At 43.4% G+C, this 26,336-nt stretch overlaps 1 protein-coding gene across 1 annotated transcript in view; it reads right to left on the reverse strand.

Moving 5' to 3' along the window:
* Nucleotides 1–26,336, reverse strand: part of CFAP74 (cilia and flagella associated protein 74) — a 1,328,338-nt gene that overhangs the window by 173,521 nt on the left and 1,128,481 nt on the right. The window lies entirely within an intron of this gene.

Below are 26,336 nucleotides of genomic sequence, written 5' to 3' on the forward strand. Positions count from 1 at the left end.
GATTTGTTATGCTATGCTATGTTTTGTTTTGCTATCCTATGCTTTGTTTTGTTATGCTATGCTATGTTTAGTTTTGCTATCCTATGCTTTATTTTGTTATGCTATGCTGTTTTGTTATGCTATGCTATGTTTTGTTGTGTTTTGCTAGGCTATGCTTTGTTATGCTATGCTATGTTTTGTTATGCTATGCTATGCTTTGCTCTGCTATGCTTTGTTATGCTATGTTTTGTTATGCTATGTTTTATTATGCTATGCTATGCTTTGTTGTGTTTTATTATGCTATGCTTTGTTTTGCTATGCTGTTTTGTTATGCTATGCTATGTTTTGTTTTGCTATGCTTTGTTTTGATATGCTATCCTATGCTTTGTTTTGTTATGCTCTGCTATGCTTTGTTTTGTTATGCTATGCTATGCTTTGTTGTGTTTTGTTATGCTATGCTATGCTATGTTTTGTTGTGTTTTGCTATGTTTTGTTATGCTATGTGTTGTTGTGTTTTGTTATGCTATGTTTTGTTATGTTATGTTATGCTATGGTTTGTTTTGCTATTCTATGCTTTTTTTTGTAATGCTATGCTATGTTTAGTTTTGCTATCCTATGCTTTGTTTTGTTATGCTCTGCTATGCTTTGTTTTGTTAAGCTATGCTATGTTTGGTTGTGTTTTGCTATGCTATGCTATGTTTTGTTGTGTTTTGCTATGTTTTGTTTTGTTGTGTTTTGCTATGTTTTGTTATGCTATGTGTTGCTGTGTTTTGTTATGCTTTGTTTTGTTATGTTATGTTATGCTATGGTTTGTTTTGCTATCCTATGCTTTTTTGTAATTCTATGCTATGTTTAGTTTTGCTATCTTATGCTTTTTTATGCTATGCTATGTTTTGTTATGCTATGTTTTGTTGTGGTTTGCTATGCTATGCTTTGTTATGCTATGTTTTGTTATGCTATGCAATGTTTTGTTGTGTTTTATTATGCTATGCGTTGTTTTGCTATGCTATGTTTTGTTATGCTATGTTTTGTTATGCTATGCTATGCTATGTTTTGTTATGCTGTGCTTTGTTTTGTTATGCTATGCTATGTTGTGTTTTGTTATGCTATGTTATGTTGTGTTTTGTTATGCTATGTTTTGTTGTGTTTTTTTATGCTAAGTTATGTTATGTTTTGATATGTTTTGTTATGCTATGTTTTGTTATGTATGCTGTGTTTTGTAATACTATGCTTTGTGTTTTGCTATGTTTTGTTATGCAATGCTTAGTTTTGTTATGCTATGTTTTATCTTATGATATGTTTTGTTGTGTATTGTTATGCTATATTTTGTTTTCTTATGCTTTGTTATGTTTTGTTATGCTATGTTTTGTTGTGTTTTGTTATGCTATGCTATGTTTTGTTGTGTTTTGTTATGCTATGCTATGCTTTGTTGTGTTTTGCTATGTTTTGTTATGCTATGTGTTGTTGTGTTTTGTTATGCTATGTTTTGTTATGTTATGTTATGGTTTGTTTGGCTATCCTATGCTTATTTTTGTAATGCTATGCTATGTTTAGTTTTGCTATCCTATGCTTTGTTTTTTATGCTATGCTATGTTTTGTTATGCTATTTTTTTGTGTTTTGCTATGCTATGCTTTGTTATGCTATGCTATGCTATGCTTTGTTATGCTATGCAATGTTTTGTTGTGTTTTATTATGCTATGCTTTGTTTTGCTATGCTATGTTTTGTTATGCTATGTTTTGTAATGCTATGCTATGCTATGTTTTGTTATGCTATGCTAAGCTTTGTTTTGTTATGCTATGCTATGTTGTGTTTTGTTATGCTATGTTTTGTTATGCTAAGTTATGTTATGTTTTGATATGCTTTGTTATGCTATGTTTTGTTATGTATGCTGTGTTTTGTTATTCTATGCTTTGTGTTTTGCTATGTTTTGTTATGCAATGCTTTGTTTTGTTATGTTATGCTATGTTTTATCTTATGATATGTTTTGTTGTGTGTTATGCTATGTTTTGTTTTGCTATGCTTTGTTATGTTTTGTTATGCTATGTTTTGTTGTGTTTTGTTATGCTATGCTATGCTTTGTTGTGTTTTGCTATGCTATTTCTTGTTTTGAAATGCTAGGTTTGGTTTTGCTGTCCTATGCTTTGTTTTGTTATGCTATGCTATGTTTTGCTATGCTATGCTAGGTTTTGTTATGCTATGCTGGTGAGGGTGTGTGAGGGTGAGTGAGGGTGTGTGAGGGCTAGGGGGTGTGAGGGTGAGGGTGTGTGAGGGTGAGAGGGTCGTGAGGGTGAGTGAGGGTGGGTGAGGGTGTGAGGGTGAGGGTGTGAGGGTGAGGGGGTGTGAGGCTGAGTGAGGGTGTGTGGGGGTGAGGGTGAGGGGGGTGAGGGTGAGGGGGTGTGAGTGTGAGGGTGACTGAGGGTGAGGGTGTGAGGGTAAGGGTGTGTGAGGGTGAGGGGTGAGGGGGTGTGAGGGTGAGGGGGTGTGAGGGTGAGGGGGTGTGAGGGTGTGAGGGTGAGGGGGTGTGAGGGTGGGTGAGGGTGTGAGGGTGTGTGGGTGCGTGAGGGTGAGAGGATGTGAGGGTATGTGATGGTGAGGAGGTGTGAGGGTGGGTGAGGGTGAGGGGGTGTGAGGGTGAGGGGGTGTGAGGGGCGTGAGGGTGAGGGGGTGTGAGGGTGACGATGAGTGGGTGGGTGAGGGTGTGAGGGTGGGTGAGGGTGTGAGGGTGGTTGAGGGTGTGAGGGTGGGTGAGGATGAGGGTGTGAGGGTGGGTGAGGATGAGGGTGTGAGGGTGAGTGGATGTGAGGGTGTGTGATGGTGAGGAGGGGTGACCAGAGACAGACAGAGGCCACTGGAGACAGTCAGAGAGCAGCCTAGACAGGGGAGAGAGAGCGGAGAGAGGGAAGAGAGAGCGGAGAGTGAGAGGTAAGAGAGAGTGGAGAGAGAGAGTGGAGAGTGAGAGGGGAGAGGGGAGAGAGAGTGGAGAGTGAGAGGGGAGAGAGCGGAGAGTGAGAGGGGAGAGAGAGTGGAGAGTGAGAGGGGAGAGAGAGCGGAGAGTGAGAGGGGAAAGAGAGGGGAGGAGAGAGTGGAGAGTGAGAGGGGAGAGAGAGTGGAGAGTGGGAGGGGCGAGTGAGAGGGGCGAGAGAGTGGAGAGTGAGAGGGGAGAGAGAGCGGAGAGAGGGAAGAGAGAGTGGAGAGTGAGAGGGGAGACAGAGCGGAGAGTGAGAGGGAAGAGAGAGCAGAGAGTGAGAGGGGAAAGAGGTCTGACACTGAGATGAGAGCGGAGAGTAAGGGGGGAGGTCTGACACACACTGAGACGAGAGTGAGAGAGGTCTGATACTGAGACGAGAGTGCAGGGACGGTGACAGCAGAGTGCGCTCTGACTCAGAGGTGACAGGCGGGTGAGTGCGCCGGCGGTCGAGTCTCCGGCGATGGTCGGGGTCCGAGATGAGACAGAGGCCGGGACTCAGCAGTGCTGCGCTCTACCTGTTGCTCTACCTGTTGGTAAAAATCACATGGGTATTTCCAGTAAAACCTACGTCACTAAGCAGGGGCAGAAGTGTCAAGTGTTCGAGGAGTTCGTGAGCCATACACTCTGGGGGGCATGCAGCCATGTGGGGCAAGCCGGAGCGGATCCCTTTGAAGCACGGCCTCGCGGCCGTGCTAGAAGTGTGTGTTAATTAGGGGGAGGAGAAGTGAGGCCAAGTGCGCTGGGGAATTCGTGAGCCATACACTCTGGGGGGCATGCAGCCATGTGGGGCAAGCCGGAGCGGATCCCTTTGAAGCACGGCCTCGCGGCCGTGCTAGAAGTGTGTGTTAATTAGGGGGAGGAGAAGTGAGGCCGAGTGCGCTGGGGAAGCAACAGATGGCTTTAACTTAAAGCTCTCAGAGGCAGGCGGCTCGGATAAAAGCGCGGTCACGAGAACTCATGCACTCGTCGAAATCCGCTTTAGTTAAAATTTTCGGTTACACCGTAATAGGTCTCTCTACGAGACCTAAAAAACCACACGAGCTCTCCTGAGCAGGGCCTCTAGCTCTAGGTTGTTGCTGGCCATGGCACCCTGCCCTCTGTAGACAGAGAGGAGCACTGCCGAGCTAGCCCCTTTCAGGGACAATGAACTCAAAAGCAAATTGTGCTAATTCCAGAAGGCTTGTATATTATATGAGAAGACGAGGCAAGGCCACATTTGTGACCATTATTTTGCATACAAACCTAACAGCACACCCACGGCGTGCCATAAAGGTAGGTAATTATTGTTTTACACACAGACATTTACTTGTGTTTTCCATGACACTTGCATATTTCGCCTCAGCACACGTAACTCTGAAAGCCAATGCCAAGGGTTTCTAAAATTATTTTTCTTTTTACAGCTCTTGATCTTGCTTTTCAAAGCGGTGTATTTGAACCACATAGGTCCCTATCATAAAAAACAAAGAAGGCTTGTTAAAAAAAAACACAAAAAAAAACGGACTCGCCCCCAACGCAGTTTTTTTCGGCATTTGTTGATGTTCTATGATGTCCTGGACACACAGGCGGGATCTTTACAAGGAAGCATCCATGCCAAGCAATAACCTTGTGACCAACACTCGCTTAGTGAAAATGGCTTTCTGATGTGAACAGTAACTTTCTTTAGAGTATATTTTTTCAGCGCTTTCTTTTTTAAGTTTTCTTCAAAATTCCTGACAAATATTTTGGAGACAAGAAGAAATGACTTAATGCGCCTATACTTAATTGTATGCTTTCTCATTGGTGCAACAGGAGAGGAAATTAAGTATAATTCACGAGAAAACAATTAAGCAGTGATACTTTCACTAGTGGCAATGTAAAAATAAGTCCTGTCAATTTATTCTGGGAGTTTTTATTTGCTGCCAAAGCATGGCTCCATCCTATGACTGCATTGTCTGACTGAACTAAGCCACACATTTCAAAGTGGTGCAGTTGCTCTTACTTTCATGTCCCATTAACGTGTCTTATTATATGGAAAAGTTCAAATCGGACAGGAAATGTACAAACGGGGAAAGAAAAAAATATGCAAGCTAATTAAGAATTATTATTACTAGTGTTTCCACATTGCCCTGTATGAAAACCACCACCATCATGCATGCTTTCATATCACCCTGTATGCACAGCACATGATCACTGAAAGACAGGTTAACTGTATTTTAGGGACAATGCAATTTGTAACCATCCACGAAAATGGTGGTTTACATACAGGGCCAACTGGATGCAATCACAGACCCCTACATATTGATATATTTTATTAATTTTCCTTTAGAACGTCCCGTCCAATATGTAGCTTTATAAGTAATATAGATTTAGAGTTGTGTTGTAAATCTCACAATTTTCTAACATTTTTCACCTCACCCAACGATACTGACGGTTGCATTTACCTGCTCCCTGAGCAATTTGAAAAATGTAGGTCTTTAGAAATTCCTGTGAAATATATGGCTTTGTAAGCAATATAGACGAAGAGTTGTGCTTCATCATTGTCTGTCTTACCTCCCAAAAACAACCATATTGACAGTTGGCTTTGTTTCCTACCTTAACAATGTGGAAAATTTAGGTCCGTTTTTTTAGTTCACCTAGTTGGTGAAACTGGTTGAGCACACCGCATGACACTGATTGTCAAATGAAAACTCAGGACTGCTCACAAAGTTTGCTGTACGTTAAGTAATCTAGCAACCTTAAAAGTGACAACTGATAGCACTGGAGAAGTGTAGGTCCTGAAATGCAGTGCTATATATATATATTTACACTTATGAGGCCATGGAGGAAATTTGAAGGCTGAGTACACAGAATTGTAACCACTCCGACCAAAGAGCAAGGATACTGAAATGTTTCATTATACAAAAGTGATTTCTCTAAATAGATGGCTCAAAGGCACCGACATCCCACTCCTTTCTCCACTTCAAATGAGAGTTCCTCTGTAGAGTACCCTACAAATAGGCCCTAGTGCCAATTATGCATTCATCCACACATTCACATCCATCTATTATTGCATCCTGTTATCTTTTCATTCATCCATGCCAACATAACGGGAGTCTGGACTTGCTTTCTATCTTTGACTGTGTGTGTGTGTGTATGGGGAAGCCAATGCAGCCAACACTCACTCCTGGGTAGATAGAATGTTTTCCTGCCTATCTGCAGTTAACAATGGCCTGACTGTGGCTTCATCACAGTCATGTGACCTAGACTGTAAACCCAGCATGACGATGCGCCACAATCTCTGACATTTCAGTACACCCACGAGAACAAGCAAATCTACTTCCCCTCCACCAGAAGCCAACCCAGCCACTAAGCACTGTGAAACCATGTGTTATTGGAGGATCTGAGGTCATTTTATCTGAGTGATGTAACATCAACAAAAGACACTGTAGCACCAACAGAGTCAGCTTGAGCAAGGTTTCCCATGATCATCAGGGAACTCCGTTCTGCTCAGTCCTCTGGGGATCCACATCTGGCCTTGTGTGTCTATGCCTCACTGCAAAGAGGCAGTCGTCTAATTACCATTGAAGGATGCAATGCCACATGATTGGTGTCACAGCAATTTCTCCATGGTCCCCTTTAGAAGCGGGTATTCAAAGTGTAGGATAACTCTACCCTGAGCCAAGGATTGGTGGACATGAGACTCTCCTGTTTATCCATATATGGGCCTTGGAGGGACCCTGATCCCAGAGCCTTCCGCAAGTTCTTAAAATTCTCCAAAAAGGGATTCTGCTAGCAAAGACCCCTTGTACGCAGCCTGTAAACTCACTGTGATACCCACCCCATCATTCTTGTTACAGCAGCTCTGTCTACACCTAAGGCTTTGTTCCACAGACCACGACTATTATGGGCTGTGCTGAATCTACTTTGGTGCACCACATCTGCATTAGCTTATCCACTATAACAGTACACAGTGTGCTCCTCAGTAGTAGGTTGTACTTTACATGTAATGCCTCTTCCTCTGAACATCCTATATCACTAAAGTCACTATTCAACTGATGCTCTTGCCCTCCAACAGCCTGGTACAATTGAACACCTGGCTGTGTACATTACAAGATATATGCACAAACCTGGGTCACCTGTACACCTGTTTTGGCCATTGAATCGGAGTAACCAGCTTTGGTGCACTGTATGCCCTTTGCATGCGAGCAATAGCTACACCTGCGGAGTTTTATGTTAGCTTGGCCATTCAACTAAATTATTTTGCAACATCCTGCCTGTCTGGTCTTCAGCACTTCATTTTCGTATGCCAAATGAACCAATCCAACGCAGCCACCAGCTCACAAGTATACAGCCCCTTGCTGAATTAACCCAAATATGAACCATATGGCACAAAATTATTTATTCCAACTCTATATATGCCAATTAAACTTTCAAAATACTAAACTGTTGCCTTACAAACCAAACCCCTTGCAGCTGGAAACTACAGTTATACTCCTGTCAACAAATGGATAACCAATCTCCTCTGTATGGGCCCAAACCTAGGCCTATGGCTCGAAGTGTTCCTTGTCGCCACCACTCATCCCTATTGATCAGGTACTGCAGGGATTAGGCCACTAGTGAGAATATTATCAAAGACACAAGCCACCCTATGTTCACCACAAACGTATACCATATTGAACATTACCCAAGGAAACCTTCACTGCTTGATGTGATAGGACTGCAGATTTCACCACATTATGCTATAAAACACTGGCTGTGGGACCCACTTTGTTGGAAAAGGGCCTTCTCTGAAGGGTCATATCAAACTTTTTGCCTTCCTACTCTTTTTATGACCTTTTTTGTTGGCTTTAGTACTTTACCACTGCTGACCAGTGCTAAGGTGCATGCGCTCTCTCCTCGAAACGTGGGATAATTCGTTTGCACCTGTGTGGCATATTTGATTTACTTGTAAGTCCCTCGTAAAGTGGTATACCATGCACCCAGGGCCTGTAAATTAAATGCTACTTGTGAGTCTGCAGCACTAATTGTGCCACCCATAGAAGTAGCCTTTCAAACACGTTTTTGGCCTGCCACTGCAGTGCCTGCGTGTGCAGTTTGCTGCCATTTCGACGTGGCAGTTAAAACTATTTGCCAATCCTCAAATTCCCCTTTCATTACATATAAGTCACCCCTAAGGTAGGCTCTAGGTAGCCCTAAGGGCAGGTTCGGTGAAACTAAAAGGTACGTCATGGACTTTTTTTTACTACCGGGAGGCCTACTCCTCTCATAGGCTATAATGGGAATTCCTTAATACACTTTTAAGCTGTAATTTCCGATTAGAGAAGAGTAGCTATTTCATGTTTGGTATGCTTGGAACGGTAATGATAAATCACCCTTACTGCTGAAGTTGGATTTAACGTTACTGTTTTAGAAATGCCACTTTTAGAAAGTTGACATTTCTCTGTACTTACTGCTATTTGTGCCTGACAGCCTGTCTCCAATACAAGTCTGGTTTAAGTGACAACTACACATTGTGCATTCCCTCTAGACAGCCAGAAACACAGGAAGGTGAGGCTCATCTACATTCTGAGCACCGATTTGCATCCTGATGGGCCTTTCTGAGGAGGGAGGATTCGGAGGGGCTGACATTTACACCTACATTTCAGTAAATAGTGTCCTGTCCACACACAAAGCACTGATTTACACCCCAGGGTGAGCCTGGCAGACAGGACTGGGTTGAAAATATGTGTGTGCACTCCAGAGAGTTCTTTTGAAGTCACTCCTACATCAAAGACACTTTTATGTATAAGTACGGAGCCTCTAACCCCTAAAATCGGACACTTTTGGATCTGTAACCAGACATAGCTGGCTCTACATCTGCACATTGCCAGAGGGACTTCTGTGCTGCCAGGAGGGACTGAAACTTTGCTAACAGCTCTGCTGTGTTGGCCTCCTGCTTGTTGAGCTGCAGGAGGGACTGCCACTTTGCTACCTGCCTTGCTGTGCTGGTCTGCTGCCTTCTACCTCTAAATTGTGACTTTAAGTGTCCTCCAGGTTGTTGGTTTGTCCCCTGAAGTCTAAGGGCCATCAAAGACTTCATCTTTCTGTTTTTGTTACTTCATCTGCAAGAGCTGTTCAGAGAGAACCAGCACTTTGCCAGCGCATCTCTCTGCACTCAAAACAGAACTGCGTGTGGTGGAGAATGAGATAAGCGCTTTAAACTCCAACAGAGAAGTGCTCCCTGCACCACCAAAAGACCAGCATTTCTTGCCGACCTATGGCGGAGTCTGACCTAGTGGCAGCACGTTAGCCCGATCGCTGCTTTCTTGTTACCAGGGATTGCCAAGGGAGCACCAAGCCCCACCTTCAGTTGCGTCTGAGAGAAGCCATCAAACTTGCTCACAACACACACACGCTGAACGAAGACGGCTAGCTGCGGCCCCCTTAGGACCCCCGTCTTCCAGATCACCATTACAGGCAGCCCGTCTGCAACACGCTGGCCGTACAATGAAAGGTACAGTGATCGTAAGTATCCGTGTGCTCCCCGGAGCTGCACTGCGAGCATGCTGGCGGCGGAATTTGCATTTACTCGTTTGTGAGGGTCCGGGTGAGCGCTTCGTACCGTTGACTCTTGAGCCTTGAGTATAGCCCCAAGCTTCTTTGGAGCACAGCTTCCCGCTCCAATGTTTGAACAGTTGGTTTGTCAAAGATCAAAGATCCAAAAAAAGTACTTTATTCGGTTAAAAAGCAATAACCATAAAAGCAACAGAAAGTCACAGTTCATTTACAATTTTGAATAGTACAGCAATTTACAAGGAAGATGTTAATATAGTACATAGTATTTACACTGTTACAATTCGTTTAGACAAATTGATTTCCGATATTTAAAAACCTGTTTAAAATACTCAGATAACGAGGCAACAGTAAAAACATTGTCCATTTTTTTGCAATTCTAAAAACGCTGGGCGACATCTGTACAAATTCATCTCCTTTAGGATAGGGACGATCAGTTTTCTACGGGGCAATGTATAAAATTTACAGAAAAATAAAACATGCATGTTAGATTGTACAGATTTTTCATCACAGGGGCATACAGGCAATTCATTGGACCACGAGTTCATTTCAGGGAAGGTAAATAATCTAAAAACAATATTAGATCTGAAACGTGTTAAAAGGAATCTGTCATAATTGGGCATATGTAGGCTTAAGTATGGCTGTAGTTTGTCTCTGGTTAAAATTAATTGATGTGAAGTGACAGAGTTTTTCTTAGTTTCTTCAAGCAGTCTTTTTTCTCTAAGGCAGTCCATACACAGTTTTTTCAGTGCTTTTCTGGGGATGTGTACCATAGTAGACGGATCGTCATAGTATTGCGAACGGTCAATTTCCTTCAGGAATGTTCTAATATAGTTTAACCATTCGACTCCGTTTACTCTACCAAGTTTTAGAACATCCTGTAGTATGGCACGATTTAGTACACATTCATTCACAGTCCAGACTCTGTGCCATAGGAGAATGGGTTGTACTCTAATTATATCTGAAATATACGGCAACCCCAGCTCAGCATGGCAAATAAAAGTCGCTGTGCTTTCTGGTAATGATAAGATGTGCCGTAGAAATTTATTTTCAACTGTTTGGAGTGCTTTTGTGTTAGAATAACCCCAGAGCCCAGCTCCATACATTGCCACAGATACACACGTTGCATTATAAATAGTTAAAATTTCTCTGATTGGTTTCATTCCCAATTTTCTTGTAAAGCTCTTCAGTGCCATAATTGTCTTAGAAAACAAGAGCGTTCTTGCCTTCACCGCACTTGTCCAGGAGCCAGTCTCGTGGAACAAGATTCCAAGATAGGGGAAGGTGGATGTTCTTTCTAAAGGGGCGTTATTTATATACAACGATTTCATTTGTTTTTTAATGCGTGTGCCACAGTTCATAGAAAAGGTCTTACTGCAATTTATTTTTAAATCAAGGCTGAGCATAAACCGATTAAAGGATGTTATCAGTTTTTGCAGCGCCATAGGGGTACGAGCCATTAGGACGGCGTCATCTGCATACATCAGTGCAGGGATAAATCTCTTTCCAATCTTAGGCATATCCCCACACTCTTGCAGCAGATGATTCTCCAGGCCATTTATATAGATAAGGAATAAAAAGGGCGCCAGGACGCACCCCCAGGCGCACTCCGCGCCCTATTCCAAAAGACCTACTACATTCCCCCCTTTTGCCATAACGCACAACAGCAGTGGCTCCTGAGTATAACTCCCTTAAGAATTGAATTATCGACTTTTCCACGCCCAGCCGTGACATCAGGTCCCATAATTTAGAGTGAGACACGCAATCGAAAGCCGATGTAAGATCAACAAATATAAAATACAGACGCTCCCTTTTTATCATGGTGTATTTCTGCTGGATCAAAAATAAATTTAGACCCTGCTCTGTTGTTCCTATACCCTTTTGGAATCCAAATTGTAAATCACTGATTGCCCCAAACTCCTCTGCCCAGTTTTGCAATTTAGCTAAAATCACTCTGCCAAGGATCTTTATTGATGAGTCAAGGAGGGATATTGGCCTATAACAGGCACAGTCTTGTCTGTTTCCCTTCTTATAAATGGGTACAATAATTGATGTGAACCAGGAAGGGCTCAATCCCTTCACCAGAGCTGCATTAAAAAGTTGTACAAGTATCGGGCCCCAGAATTCACTATTTGCCTTGTACAAGTCTGCCGGGATTCCATCTGGGCTAGCCGCCTTGCTGCCCTTTGTGGCTTCCAGACTTATTAGGATCTCGGGTAATGTTACCTTCAGTTTATTTTCCTCCTCTACTAATTCGCCTTCCATATTTAGGCCTGTATTTTCCACCTCATCTATGGGCATGTACAGAGTCGAAAAATGCGCGACCCAATCCTCCTCATTAATCGCAATTCCCAACCGAGCTTTAGTGGTTTCATATGGAAGAGGGGCGTTTACCACCCTCCAGAAGGCAGATATATCTTTTGTTTGTGAGGCTGTACAGAGTTCTTCCCATACTCCCTTTTTAATAACATTTCTTCTATCTTTTAGGGCCTGGTTGTAGCCTTTCCTTAAGTTTCTTATCTGAATAATGTCTCGTGGATCCTTATGTATTGCATGCTTAAGCTCTTTGAGGGCCTTGGTGCAAGTCCTGTCAAACCATCTTGTGCCTTTCTTTAGTCCATTTTTTGACGCTAATTTCAGATTCTCTTTGATAGTGGATGCAATGATGTTAAAATGGACTAATATACTTTCACTATCGGAATCTTCATCTAAGCAGATTTTAAAATTACCGGCACAAGTGTTTACCAACTTTTTAAAAAAATCTTCCGGTACCACCTTACTCCACTTGAGAGTGCACACGTTCTGCCTCCCTAGCGTAACATCTGGGGCAACCTGTACAGGATCATTACGACGGCCAGAAAAAGGTTCTCAATCTCAAGTATTTGCGGTAAGTGGTCACTCATTGGTGCATCCAGTTGGTTTGTCAATCGCTGCCGGGGATTGTTGTACTTCCACCAACGTGTTTACCATCCTGAAACCAATAGAAGTGCAGGTGCTTCTGAGCTCGATCATTAAACGGTGAATGTAGTGATATTTTTGAATTGCATATCTTGAAAAGTTTAGCTGTGATCTTTCTCCTTATGGTCTTGTTTTATTAATAATACAGAAAGCTATGCCTTCTAAACCTATGTGGAGTCTTTTTTGTGGTGTATTCACTGTGTTACTGTGTGTGTATTTTGCACAAATACCTTACACATTGCCAGTTTTGATAAGCCTGCCTGCTATGCACCATGCTTCCAGAGCATATAGGTTATCTCATTTGTGTACTTAGTTTACCCTGACTAGAGTGGTGGGTTCTGTGGGCTTGGGTGTATACCTTTGCCAACCAGAAACCCCATTTTCAACACAGCCCCATCTATCATATTCTGTATACCCCATCTTCCCTACTCTCTCAGTCAGGCATGAACTCCACCTCATTGCTTTATTCCTCCTAAGGCAGCTCCGCAGCTGAATCACTTGATTTCTCCCTCCTAGGTTCATGAGCACCATTAACCCCTTTGAACTTTACACACTGATGCTATCTATCTCCAATATGTACCTTGACTTGTTTTGATCGGCTATCTCACCTGGCCTCTCATGTACAGGTTGGAAATACAGATACATTAAGGCTGGTGGTTCGCGGATCATTATAAAAGATGTAGGTAGCCTTAGCCCAACTGTGCATGACTAGGTTTGCCTTTGCTTAAAGCCACCATCAAAATCTGCTACCTTGCTGCCAAGCCCTACTGGGTACCCACAGAGATTGGACTGCCCACTCCCCATTATCAGAGGACTGCAGTCAAAACCAAGACTGCAAAAACATATTTTGGAAAACAAAAATCTAGACCTTATATAAGCAGCTCCTTACAAAAATGTCAGCCAGAAAGCATCTACTAAATAGGCTAGGCCTGGTGTCAGAATAGTAAAATGACCTATCCTAAAATACTATGCAAGTGTGTATGGCTGCATTAAGAATTAAAATTAGTTAGAAATTCTTATAAGCAGATATTTATGGGAGGTCAAAAGAATTCCTGGGTAGCAAAGTTTTCTAAAAGTATTTTTTGTGGTCTGTGGGGCGATTAAAAAAGAAGTAGCTCTACTCTTTTTCAAACTGTTGCATAGCTTTGTGAATTAGCTCCAAAACAACACTCCCCTTCGTAAAAGTGTGGAGTTCTTTTTACTTGTATTAAGTTGTATATGAATGTTTTCTAAATATTCAAATTTTCGATATTTTGAAGCCAATTTACAAAGGTACATACGAGTACTTAAAATAATACCACAGGAGTACTACTTAATATACTCCCAAACATTTTATGAATAGACCCCTACATTTTCACATGGAATTTATATGGGATCTCTCTTGTTCAAGAGTTGGAGCACTGGGTGGTGTGGGCCAGGACAGCCTGTCTTCTGCCTCTACAACAAAAGAGCTCACCTTCCATTGCTCGCAAGCCGGCACTTTTAATGAATAATAAGCTCAAACGCAAATAGTACCATTCAAACATATTTGCATATTTTATGAGCAGAAGGGGAAAAGCCACCGTTGCAATGTAACAGGTTTAACAGCACATTCACGGCATACCACACATATAGCCGATTCTGTTTTTCACATATTGTTATTGTGTTATCCTTGACCCTTGTATATTCTGCTCCAGGACATGTAACTTTTCCGAGACTGTTCCCAAGGGGTTATAAAGTTATGCGTCTTTTCACAGCACCTGATTTTGCTTTCGAATACAACTAGTTTGAACCACTTAGGTCAAATTATGGCAAAGACCAGACAGAATGCTTGTAAAAAGCAGCCTGACTTGTTCTCTCGTTTCATCATACGCTGTGCTATTTTATTGTTTTGTATCATGACTATAGCGCTAACCCTAAAGTAAATAGATACTTAAATGCCAGAATTCATTAGACACACAGACTCCATATTTCTCTTGTGGCCCACCTTGCAAAAAAGGTTCTCTGATTTGTGACAGGATCTTGGACCCCTGTGCTCATTTCTATTTTTGGCTTTTTTCTTGGAAAATCTTACTCAGACTTTTAGTCAACACGTTTACTCAAAGGTTTTGAACATTTACAATGTTTTTCTGTCACTTTCAAATAAGAAAATTATTTATTTAGTCAAATAAAATGCCATCTTTATTTGACAAAAGCCCTGACTGTGGCAGAAAGAAGGCCAAATCAGTTCCTCATGATCTGGGGATTATCTGCCTTCCTGATTGTCACATTCCTGACAGATGTCAGCACTGCAGGACCTTTTTTCAGGCGTAGACTGATGCACAGGGAGAAGATTTGCCTTCATGAAACTGAAAAGCAATGCAGACAGCAGGAGGTGCAGTCAGAAGGCAGGACTTCACATGAGCGAGGAAAGGGCCAGTCTTCTACCAGCTAACTCTGAGGATTCCAGGAGAGGGAGATCCAATAAGAGAAGAAATCCTCAAAAACTATGCTGTTCCCTGTTGACGTCGGGACGAGATAAAGTGCCTACATGCTCGCCATCGAGATGGTAGATATTTTGTGTTTCATACTGATCACTAGTGTGAACAGGAGTTGTTATATGTATCACAGAAGTGGTGTTTACTGGCCCACTCATGTATAATTTTGTGGCAGTGTACTTAGCTCACCCTTGGTCTGCGGGAATTGTGTGTAGTGTCAGACTGCACGAGATACTTGCTTGTACATGCTGGGACGTGAGTGTACCTGTGTATAGTACATAACATGGAGACCGGTGGATACCATTTTGGAAACACACCACCCTTCGGAAACGTGATGAATGCAACCCTCAGACAGGAGATGCATATTCCTGAGAGCTAGGGTGGGAGCACACACTGAAGGAAGGCAGATCATCCTTTATGCAAATCAAAGATCTGTTTGTATCCAGGAACTGTTACTGGTCACTGGGGCCTAGACTCATTGTCAGGGAGAGGGTGGGACTGATTGGGTTGGCACTGTGGACCAAGGAATCCGGACAGTGAGGAAGGCTTAGGCCACTGAACCTTTATGTGGCATTATTTTAGTGAAGGCTCAAAGCCAGCAGTAATCTACGGTTACCCCCTTAAGCTTTGCTGTTTGCTACTCCTGCTGTGGTAGACTGTCCCTTTGACAAAGGGCAGTGCAGAGGAGAGAGCACTTCGAAGCAACTGACACTCACAAACCTAATTTCAAAGGATCAGACACAAAGTGAGCTTTGGGTCTGGAGTATGACTAAAAGGGTGGGAGCATGAGATGTACAAGGTGTTCAACAGCTCGAAATTCCAATGGAAAGAGGCCATATAAACAAAGGCTTCTTGCAATTGCATAGACTATAGTGGGAAATGTGCAGGCTTTGTGATTGCAAGCTGATTCACAGTGGGAACATTGTGACTACTTGAGAGTCTGAAGTCAAATGATTCATAAACTGGCCCTTTACATCTAAATGCCTCCTAAATAAAGCTGTCAATTGCTTTCAAATGTTCCTGTGTGTGCGCTGAGCATTGAAAGATTCCAACCTACCAGTTTAGTCAGTCGCAAATAAAATTCAAATATTGCTTTATTACCAACAGAAAGAACTGTAAGAATTCTGAAAATCAACTTGTGATTCAGCCGTACTAAAAATACTCATTACAAATGTGCCTTAAAAATCATTTAAAAATGAGCAAATCTGGAGTTTCTCAAATTTGTCTTAAACCTTGCACTATTCTCTGCGCTGTATTTAAACCATTGCTCTCCTGCAGTACAGTGTATGCGTTTTTAAAATAATGAGGTCTATTGGTAAAGTTGCTGATCTCGGAGCCTGGGCTTTTACGATGGTTTCTGCACTTGGCCAAAAACTATAGGGGCTATTCACAAAGGTAAATTCACGTATGTTGTTTTACTCATGTGTAAATGTACTACTACAACTAGGAGTAACTATACTAATTTAAGCTAGTCACAGTGTAAACGTACTCTTTGATGCATGATGGGAGTGTTCAATACCATAATTTTAGAGTGTAAAGTTGCTAATCATAACTTTTCACATGTAGGCGGACGTCTTTGCCACTGGGTAGCAGATCTCCATATGGTAAAGCATAGTAAAGAATAATAACATTTATTCATTATGTAAAAGATAGTTAAAGCATTTGAAAGTAAAATAAAAATGCACATTTACTTAAAATAATCATTTGAACTAAAATGTTACACCACATTAACTTTTCAAATGAAATGTTTTAAAAAAGTACATGTTATCATTAAAATGTATTTTTAATTCACAACCTCACTAGCTTTTTGTATATCCAATTAGTAAATTTCATTAAAATGTATATAACAATTTTTTTTATTAAATTGTAGTTTTAAATTTAAAATGACAGATGTTATGTGAAATGCCATCAGTGTTGTTATTTAACATGTCATGAGTGATGTAAATATGTGAAGTCATAGGGAATGTCTGGTGGGGTGCAGGTTTTAGGTAGCTCAGGTAAACTAGAACTGATGAATTTCAGTTTTTTTGGTCATATTCTAAGTTATAAAGAAAAATTTGGGGGAATCAGCACACATCAAAACAAAAATATCATATAAGTCCTTTCACATTAGATCAGTCCAAAGAGAAGTGGTATAATGAACAGGTCCGGACTCAAACTGATGATCGGAATATATTCTTTATTACTTGATCCAAACAATAAAATCCAGATACACAAGTGATTTTCTTTTAGCCAACGCGTTTCGTCTCTTGATCGAGACTTCTTCAGGGCTCAAAAAAGTCAGCGTTAGGTCAATTATGAAAAATTACTCATAATAGGAAACATCAATTTATATTTCTTTGAATTCTGTCATATTCAGAGTGAGACTGCTTGAACGTTACGAGGCATAGTGGCCAGCAACAAAGAGCAGCGTCCGCGGTCAGGTAGTAGCGACCACGGACGCTGCTCTTTGTTGCTGGCCATAGAATTCAAAGAAATATAAATTGATGTTTCCTATTATGAGTAATTTTTCATAATTGACCTAACGCTGACTTTTTTGAGCCCTGAAGAAGTCTCAATCACGAGACGAAACGTGTTGGCTAAAAGAAAATCACTTGCGTATCTGGATTTTATTGTGTGGATCAAGTAATAAAGAATATATTCCGATCATCAGGGGAGTCCGGACCTGTTCATTATACCACTGCTCTTTGGACTGATCTAATGTGAAAGGACTTATATGATATATATTTTTTTGATGTGTGCTGATTCCACCCAAAAAAATTTCTTTGTATTTTGGGCGATTGCCCAATAGGGAGTAAATAGGGTTGTACTCCCTGGTTTTCTGAGCACCATCACGAGACTAGTTAGCCACTTATATCAACAGGTGCAGTACTTTTGCCTCGACCCTTTTGTGATATTCTAAGTCATGCATACACCCATCTGCCACAGGTGACCTACCCCCCAACTTCCCTCCCGCTACGCACAGCCTTCAGTTGTGCTCAGCAGAGGGTTGGTCCTGCATCCAACCCACCGCAGACTGCAACCTCCCACACCTCATGGGCTGCCTAATCCCCCCTCCCCGCTGTTAAATGTTAAACAAGGTAAAGACTGAGCGCACCTGGTGTGGGTTGCAGAGGCATATTTTAAAGTAGGTTGTGGATCAAAGCAAATGGCAGTTGCAAAAAATCTGTGAGAAAAGCCAAACTTCTGTTCATAATAGTTTATCCACCATTGGATGTTCAGGTATGTGCCCATGTTAATAGTTGTGATATAGTACTAGGGGCAAATTCAATGTAATATGGGAGGCTCTAAGATGTGTTTTTTCTAAAATCCAGAACTTCCCTGATGATGATTTTGAGGGATTGCAAATTGTTGAATAATGGAGAATGTAGGAGTGACTCACTCAGAGGTGGATTAACGGTACACGGTTGTATACTACCATTCAGCTAATTTCAAGAATGCATAGTGTATTTTACCAGACTACAGAGGGTTATCCATAGCGCTAGATAAAGGTGTCTAATCATTGGCTTATTCAGAACTGTCAACCTCTTGATTCAAAATTGCAGGTCATGCGTAGTCTTTAGGAGGGTGACCCATTAAGGTTAATAGAGAACAAAGACTTTTTTGAAAGGTGTTCAAGGTTTAAAAAGCGGGTTACCCCATTAATTTCTATGGAGGCATTTTGTTTGTTAGGTAGGTGAACACCAGTAAAAAGAGGGTAAATACCACCAAATGAGGGAGAGTTGACAGATATGTTGTGTGTCCTGCAAGTTGCCAAAGGTTATTTCCATTCGCACTTGTTCTGCGATAGAAAAGTGGACACAGGTGTAGTTTGTTGAATTACTTCCAGTCCACAAAGCCCATAGCACATTTTCACAGTCATTGGATGATGTCATCAGTGATGTGATCAATAATAAAATGTAGCCTATCATGAGTGATGCAATATGTGACATAAGCACATGTTATACTTAATTCACCAAACTGTAACTGCCACATTTCAGTGTTTTTAAACTCTAAGCCCTTATCTCATTTCAACACCTAACTATAATGTAAATTTAGCTTTTAGTATATAGATCTATATATATATATTTACTGAAACAAACAAAAGTTAAAGTGAGGTTATAGTTAGGTGAAAATGTCAGTTACAACTTGCCATTTTAAACGTACAAAACCATAGAAATTCACCAGTTATAGTTATCTCAAGTAACTATAACCTGTATCCTAAGGTAAATATAACTTGTGCTCCGTCATGCACAGTATTGTCAGTGATAATTTAATTGCAAATGTTGCAGTGAAATTATCAAAGATGTCACAGATGTATAACAAGTGATGTAATATGTGGGGTAATTAGCAGTGCATAGCAAGGGAGAGAGTTATAGTTACCTTAGGGTTTGAGATAAAACATACCACATGTTAAAAGCATACAAGAGGACATCCACGGCCTAAGTCTAGGAGAGCGCCAGAATAAAGTGGCACTATTTGCGGATGATCTTATCCTTACCTTGTCGCGCCCACATACCTCCCTACCGGTGCTCCACGCCCTCCTGCAGACCTTTGAAAGGGCGTCCGGTCTTAAAATCAACCATGCCAAGTCTTGGGCTTTAAACCTCACAATCCCGAAGGAGGAGCTTTCAGCCCTGGAAGCGCTGGCTCCATATCGGTGGACTGCAGACCATGTTCGTTATTTGGGCCTCAAGCTGACCCCTCCCTGGACACGTGGTCTCAAGTGAATTGGCGTAAATGCAAGTCAGTTGTCCACGAGGACATGAGAGGGTGGAAGCCACTTACTATCTCCTGGCTTGGCAGACTTAACGCTGTCAAAATGTCCATCCTCCAAAAAATTCTGTACTTGTTCCAATGTCTGCCCACCCCCATACCACAACACCAGATACTTGCCCTCCAGCAGGAGATCACCAAGTTTATCTGGGGTGGCCGTCGACCACGGTTCTCCCACAAGATCCTCATGTTGCCCAGAGATAGAGGGGGTCTGGCATGTCCTAATCTCCTAGACTACTACTGGGCTTCGCACCTTCGTATTGTCTCGGAATGGACAACCACTGAAAGCAAAAAGGTGTGGTTTCATATAGACCGGACGGTAACGGGACGCACTATCTGGGACCTTACATGGCTCCACAGGACGGCGCCCTCCCGCAGTGCCTATATGGCAGTGCCTATAAAAACGGTCCTTGATATATGGGACAAAATAGCTGTACATAAGGGGCTGACGACATTCTCTTCACCTCATACCCCTATAGCAGACAACCCGCTCTTCCTACCGGCCTGCCATACACAAACATTTGCCAAATGGTTACGGGGATGGTGCAGAGTTATTGGAGACATGTTTGAGGGGGGACGCCTGAAGACGTTCGCCCAGTGCAGAGACGAATTTCGGGTCCCGCCAGAAGCGAGTCTGCAATATGCGCAGTTGGGGCACTGGGTATCGTCGCCCACCATGTGGCAGGTGGCTACCCGACCTTACACCCCCTTTGAGCGGATGGTCCGGTCGTTCGATGATTCGAAGGGACTCATCTCACGGACATACCAGATCCTTCAACATCCGCCTACACTGACGATACACCCGTACCAACGTCAATGGCACCTGGTGTCGGGAACGGAAATAACACCTGGACAGGGTCTATCGCAGCATCCCACAGAGGGAAAATGCGTACAAAATTATGACGCAATTTTTGATATTTGGATATTTGATATTTATTAGTTTTTTATAAAGCGCGTCTATCGCTCCGGAAGGAGCATCTTGGCGCTGAGCAGAACAGAAGAAGCCAACTGGGCGTGAAACAGGATCAGAATCAGATGGCTGCGAGGACTGAAGAGTTGAGCTGAGAGAATATCCATGTCTTCAGGAGTTTCCTGAAGAGGCTTTCTGAGGGGGCATGCCTGAGGTAGGAGGGGAGGCTATTCCATGCCTTTGCTGCCAGGAGCGAGAATGTCTTTCCGCCCTTCGTTTTGAGCTTAAACCTGGGTATGGCGACCAGGTTGGCTCCTGATGACCTAAGGGAACGTGATGGAATATAGTGTGGGAAGCGCTTAATGAGATAGGAGGGGCCTGTGTTCTTGGTGGCTTTAAAAACTGTGACAAGAAGTTTAAAAAGAATTCTTTTGGGGAGGGGCAGCCAGTGGAGAGTGTTAAGGGCTGCGAAGGCAGAAGACCTTCGGGGGAGTTTGAGGACGAGCCTAGCCGCTGCGTGCTGTACGCTCTGTAGCTTCTTAAGGGTAGACTTCTTTATGCCTGCCAGGAGACCGTTGCAATAGTCAAGCCTAGATAGAATCAGGGCAACGGCAACTGATTTCCTGGCAGAGATAGGGAGAAAGTTGAAGAATTTCTTGAGTTGTCTGATAAGGTTAAAACAGCATCCCGCCGTGATGCGCACATGATCGTCAAAACTGAGGGAAGAGTCGAATTGTACGCCCAGATTGCGGGCCGAGGAGACTGCACTGGGAGGAGCTTCCGAATGTTGAGGCCACCAATCTTTTGGGGAAAAACAGATGTCTTTACCTAAGGGTATGATTTCCGTTTTGGCGCTATTGCACTTTAAATGGTTGTTTTTGAGCCAAGCAAATACTTGGGAGAGGCAATTCTGGAATCTCAAAGCGGCATCCGGTGTTTTTTTATCCAAGGTGACGACGAGTTGTGTGTCGTCAGCATAAGATGTTACTAGGATGCCATGGGATTCAATCAGGGCGAGCAGTGGGGCCATGTAGATATTAAAAAAGAGGGGACTAAGGATAGACCCCTGGGGCACCCCTGATATAATGGTTTTTTCACCGGAGAGAAAGGGGCCAAGTGAGACGGTTTGGGACCTTTGGGAGAGGAATGACGTTATCCACTTCAGTGTAGTACCTGCCACACCGATCTCGCGCATTCTGTAAATGAGGGTGTCATGGGAGATGGTATCAAACGCGGCAGTCAAGTCGAGCAGGATGAGTACAGCGTGTTTCCCCTCATCCTGCAAGAACTTGATGGTGTCGGATAGCTCGATCAGGGCAGTTTCAGTGGAGTGGCCGGGGCGGAAACCAGATTGTTGTGGGTGGAGGATGTGGTTATTTTCCACAAATGCTTTTAACTCCTCATGTACTATTTGCTCAGTGATTTTGCCTAGTACCGGGAGTAGGGAAATTGGGCGCATGTTGGAAAGGTCTGTGGGGGATTTATTTTAGTTTTTTCATTAGCGGCTTAACGATGGCCTTCTTCCATTCTGCGGGGACGGTGCCTGAGCTGAGGGATTGGTTAACAATGGAATTGATGAGAGGGTTGACGGCCTCGATGAAAAGGTGGAGGATAGCAGGGGGGCATGAATCTGTGGGGGCTCCTGATCGGCAAGACATAATGGCCTTCTGGGTTTGGAGCAAGGTCACTGTTGGAAAATTACCAAGCAGGGGCAAATTGGTGGTGGCAGCTTGTGGGGGGCCGGAAGAGGGGGGAAAATCCTGACGAATATTATTGATTTTCTCCACGAAGAAGTCGGCGATTTGGTCACAGAGGGTTTGGGATGGGGGGATTTCCACTGTGAGGGCCTTGGGATGGGTGAAGGACTTGACAATGTTGAAAATCGTCTGTTGTTTCTGATTGGCTGATTCAATTGCTGCAGAAAAGAACTCCTTTTTTGCGTTTTTTATGAGAGACAGGTATTGTTTCCTCTGTTGGGTGTATCGGGTTCTGGAAGAAGGATCATAGGTTTTCCTCCACTCTCTTTCAAGAACCCTACACTTATGGTGACTATCGGTAAGGGTCTGGGTATACCAGGGGGCATTGGGTTTTCTTTTGTGAATAGTAGATTTTAGGTGGGTTGAATTAGAATTGGCCAGAACAAGTCGATTGATCCAGGTGTGAAAATTTATGGAGTCTTGTGATACATCTCCAACAATAGTGGGCGGGGGGGTGGGGAGCTGAGGGTGGAGTTTAATAGAATCCGCTACTTTCTTCCAGTTGGTCGAGTAGGTTGGGGGGGTATTCTTGGTACTCGGTTGTGCTATGGGTTTTACCAGGACTGAGAAGGGTATAAAGCAATGGTCAGTCCAAATTTGTGGGATAGGGGGGGCTACAGCTAGAGTGATTGAATTTGAGCAAATGCCATCTAGTGTGTGGCCGGCCCGGTGTGTGGGGGGAATGACTAGTTGAGAGAGACCAAAGATGTCAAGGGATTGTAGGAAAGTGAGAGTGTGAGGGTCTACGCGGGATTCCAAATGAAGATTGAAGTCACCGAGAAGGGTGAAGTTGGGATAGTGGGACAGAAGGGATCCAAGGGTTTCATCCAAGGAATCTAGGAAGGGCGTAGCGTTACCTGGAGGGCGATAGACAAGGCCTCCGGAAAAGGAGGTAGAAGGGTTAATATGGATTACAAAACCTATGCTCTCACAGTCCTTGAGGGAGGCCAGGTCAAATGTATGGCACCTCAAGGATTTTCTAATTATGATAGCTAACCCGCCTCCCCTGCCAGCTGGTCTATCCCGTCTGTAGATGGTAAAGTCAGGGGGAAGGGCAATTGCCAGATCTGGGTTAGATGAGTCATTGAGCCAGGACTCGGTGATAAACAGGGCCTCGAGATCATGAGAAAGTACAAGGTCATGGATGTCTTGTGCGTGGCACGCTAGAGATCTTGCATTAATAAGTCCGAAGTGGAAGGAAGGTGGTTTTCCCGAAATTGGGGGGGGTTGCCGTAGTAAATTGCTGGTGGGCGTCAGAGAGGACCATCTACATCGGCGACACGAGAAAGGGCCCCAAAGATGGTAGATGGGAGAATGATCCTTACAACTATGGCTGGCAGTTGGCCGTCGTATTGTAAGTAGATCATTCGAATTGTACCTGATTATTGGGAGGATTTGGGCAGTATGGCCGGCTCTCGGCGCGGACTTGGCACGGACGGGCACAGACGGGCTTGGCTTAGGCGCGGCTATGGAGCGCGTCCGGCGCCTCCGCTGCGCCAGCCCGCTGCGCCGTCTGGCCGCCGTGCACATTTAATAGGAGGCAGGAGGGTGGGAAGGACGGCCCGACGTGAGCGCTGTCCCCACCTGCCACACTCAAGATGGCGCCCACCGCCGCCGGGATTCGGCTGAGAAGCGGCTGGCCTGAACAACAACAGTAAGGTGTGTAGAGGTGTCAGAGTACCTACATTTACAATTCCCCTTATTCTGGTGTCCCCCACATGAAAAATCAGGCGGTTTTAAAAAGAAATAAAAACGCTCCAGATTCACTTTTAAAATTGCGCTATTCAGGTATCTGATTCTTACAATTGCTCTATAGCTCGCAGCCCCAGTTCCCCTCACCAGGGAGAGCTTCTGACGGCACCGAGCGTTGCGGAAGGCTGGATTAAATACAGAAATACAAAAATGGTACTATACGCCGGTCTGGTTGCACCATATGTTCCCTGCCGCGTCCCCCTTGTGTTGGAAATGTTCGAATGCATCTGGTGACTTCATTCACATCTGGTGGGCCTGCCCGCTCTTGACCCTGTTCTGGAAGGAAGTCCTTAGTCACATCAAGGAGGTATTGGGGTTCCCTCTGCCTGACTCCACAGCCACGATCCTCTTGGGCATCAAACCTGCCACTTTGAAAGCATTTACGAGCAGCGATTGGACCATAGCTTTACATATGCTTGGGGCTGCCAAACAACTCATTGCACTCTATTGGAAAAGGCCAGAGGCGCCCACGATTGCTGCTTGGTTTGTGCGATTGTGGCATGTTTTAACTATGGAGCTCTTCACTGCTCGACTGCAACTACGAGAAACCCGTTTTAATGCTGTGTGGCGTCCCCTGGTCCAGCACCTCTGTAAAATAGAACATGAACAATACTTGCCTGTCAAGCTTAGAGTGCTGCGTCTCTTTGAGGATGCCCTGCTCCTGCCAAACCCTAACAAGCTTCTTCCATGCCCAGATTGATTATAATTCCCATCCTCCAGCGCGCTCACTGGGGCCTACACAGTGTCTCCGGTTGGTCATTGCTGAGTGTTATCTATCGTCTGCTCACTCGCCTCCCCAGAAAGCTGTTTCTGTCTCCCATCCTTCCTTTCCCCATTTATCTCTGCTTTGCTTCTGTCTGTCTCTCACTATCCACTTTGTAGGGGCTTATCGCCCATGTTTATAATGTTACTGTTCTTCTTTTAATGGGTCCTGAAATGTAATGCAATCTGTCCTTATCGACGCATCTACTAGTACAAGCAGTTGGCCTACCACGACGGGTTGGCGACATACCCTTTCGTCATCGGTTCCCTGTTGTCTGAGCCTACATTGGAAACATTTGCAATTGACGCGGCCGGCCCCAAGTGGGTTGTAGGCTTATCGCTGTGTATGTCGAGACCTGAATTGCACTATTCTTAATGTTATTGCTTGTAGACAGGCCTCAAGAAACCCTACAATAAGTTGTTATCGCTGCACATCCTTGACCACGCGGCCGGCCCAACAAGGGTTGTAGGCGACATGCTCTGTCTAAATTGACCTCTCATAGTTTTTGGTTTCTATGCTGGGAAATAATTGCAAAATAACGCGGCCGGCCCTGAATGGGTTGTAGGCTTAACGCTGTGTACACATGACCCTTTGCCCCTTTCTTGTTTTCGAAAATAAAACAGACGTCAAACAAAAAAGCATACAAGAGAGCACTTTCAAATATTTTAGTTCAAGATACACACCTCTTTTATATGCATTTAATGTGCAGGAGCCTTTCACTTATTATTAACAGTTTTAATAAATGTCTTCTCAATATGGTGATATAACCAAATGTAAAGTGAAATGCTCCCACATATTAAAAGCCTAAAAAAGAGCACTTTTAAATATGTGAGTTCAGGATGCACGTATCCAGACTTACATATGCAAAAGTGCTCCAGTTGCTTGGTTGCTTTTGACATGCAGGGAGCATTTCACTTAAGTACATCAGTTTATTTCACTATATTGAAAGGCATTTCTTAACAATTGTAATGCCTCTCAATATAGAGATATAAACGCATATACTAAAGTGAAAAGCTCCAAGGTAATAAAAGTATTCAGGAGGCAACCTCCCCCCCCCCCTTTGAATTCCACCAGTCGCCACAGTAATGTGAGTACATGAATGTATGGTAATTGCACCAGAGGTTGTGCTGTATCTCCCGGGAGTGTTATACTTGTCACAAAGAGCATAGAAACGTCCTTTGTCTCCACTCACGACCTCTGTAGTATGTCTGTTACATGTGCTGTATAGCTACGTATGTGTGACAGAATCGTGTGATGTCCCCAGCTATCTATTGTGTTAGGAAAGGCTGCTGCCTGCTGCTACCCGTTTTTTCTTTTTTTGTGTGTGAATCTTCGTATAAAACCTTCTACAACACTAATGACAACATGATGAAAATTGCCAATGGATGTCTTGAATAAAAAAGTGAGATTTCACAAAATATCTGAGCAGAATTTACTTTGATTTTATGTGTGAAACAAGCAATTTTTTTAATGGACTACACGACTTTGTGAATTTTTTAAACTTCGCAAACAAGTGGTTCCATGAC

The sequence above is a fragment of the Lissotriton helveticus genome, chromosome 5_1, assembly GCF_964261635.1.
Source record: "Lissotriton helveticus chromosome 5_1, aLisHel1.1, whole genome shotgun sequence".
Taxonomy (NCBI): domain Eukaryota; kingdom Metazoa; phylum Chordata; class Amphibia; order Caudata; family Salamandridae; genus Lissotriton; species Lissotriton helveticus.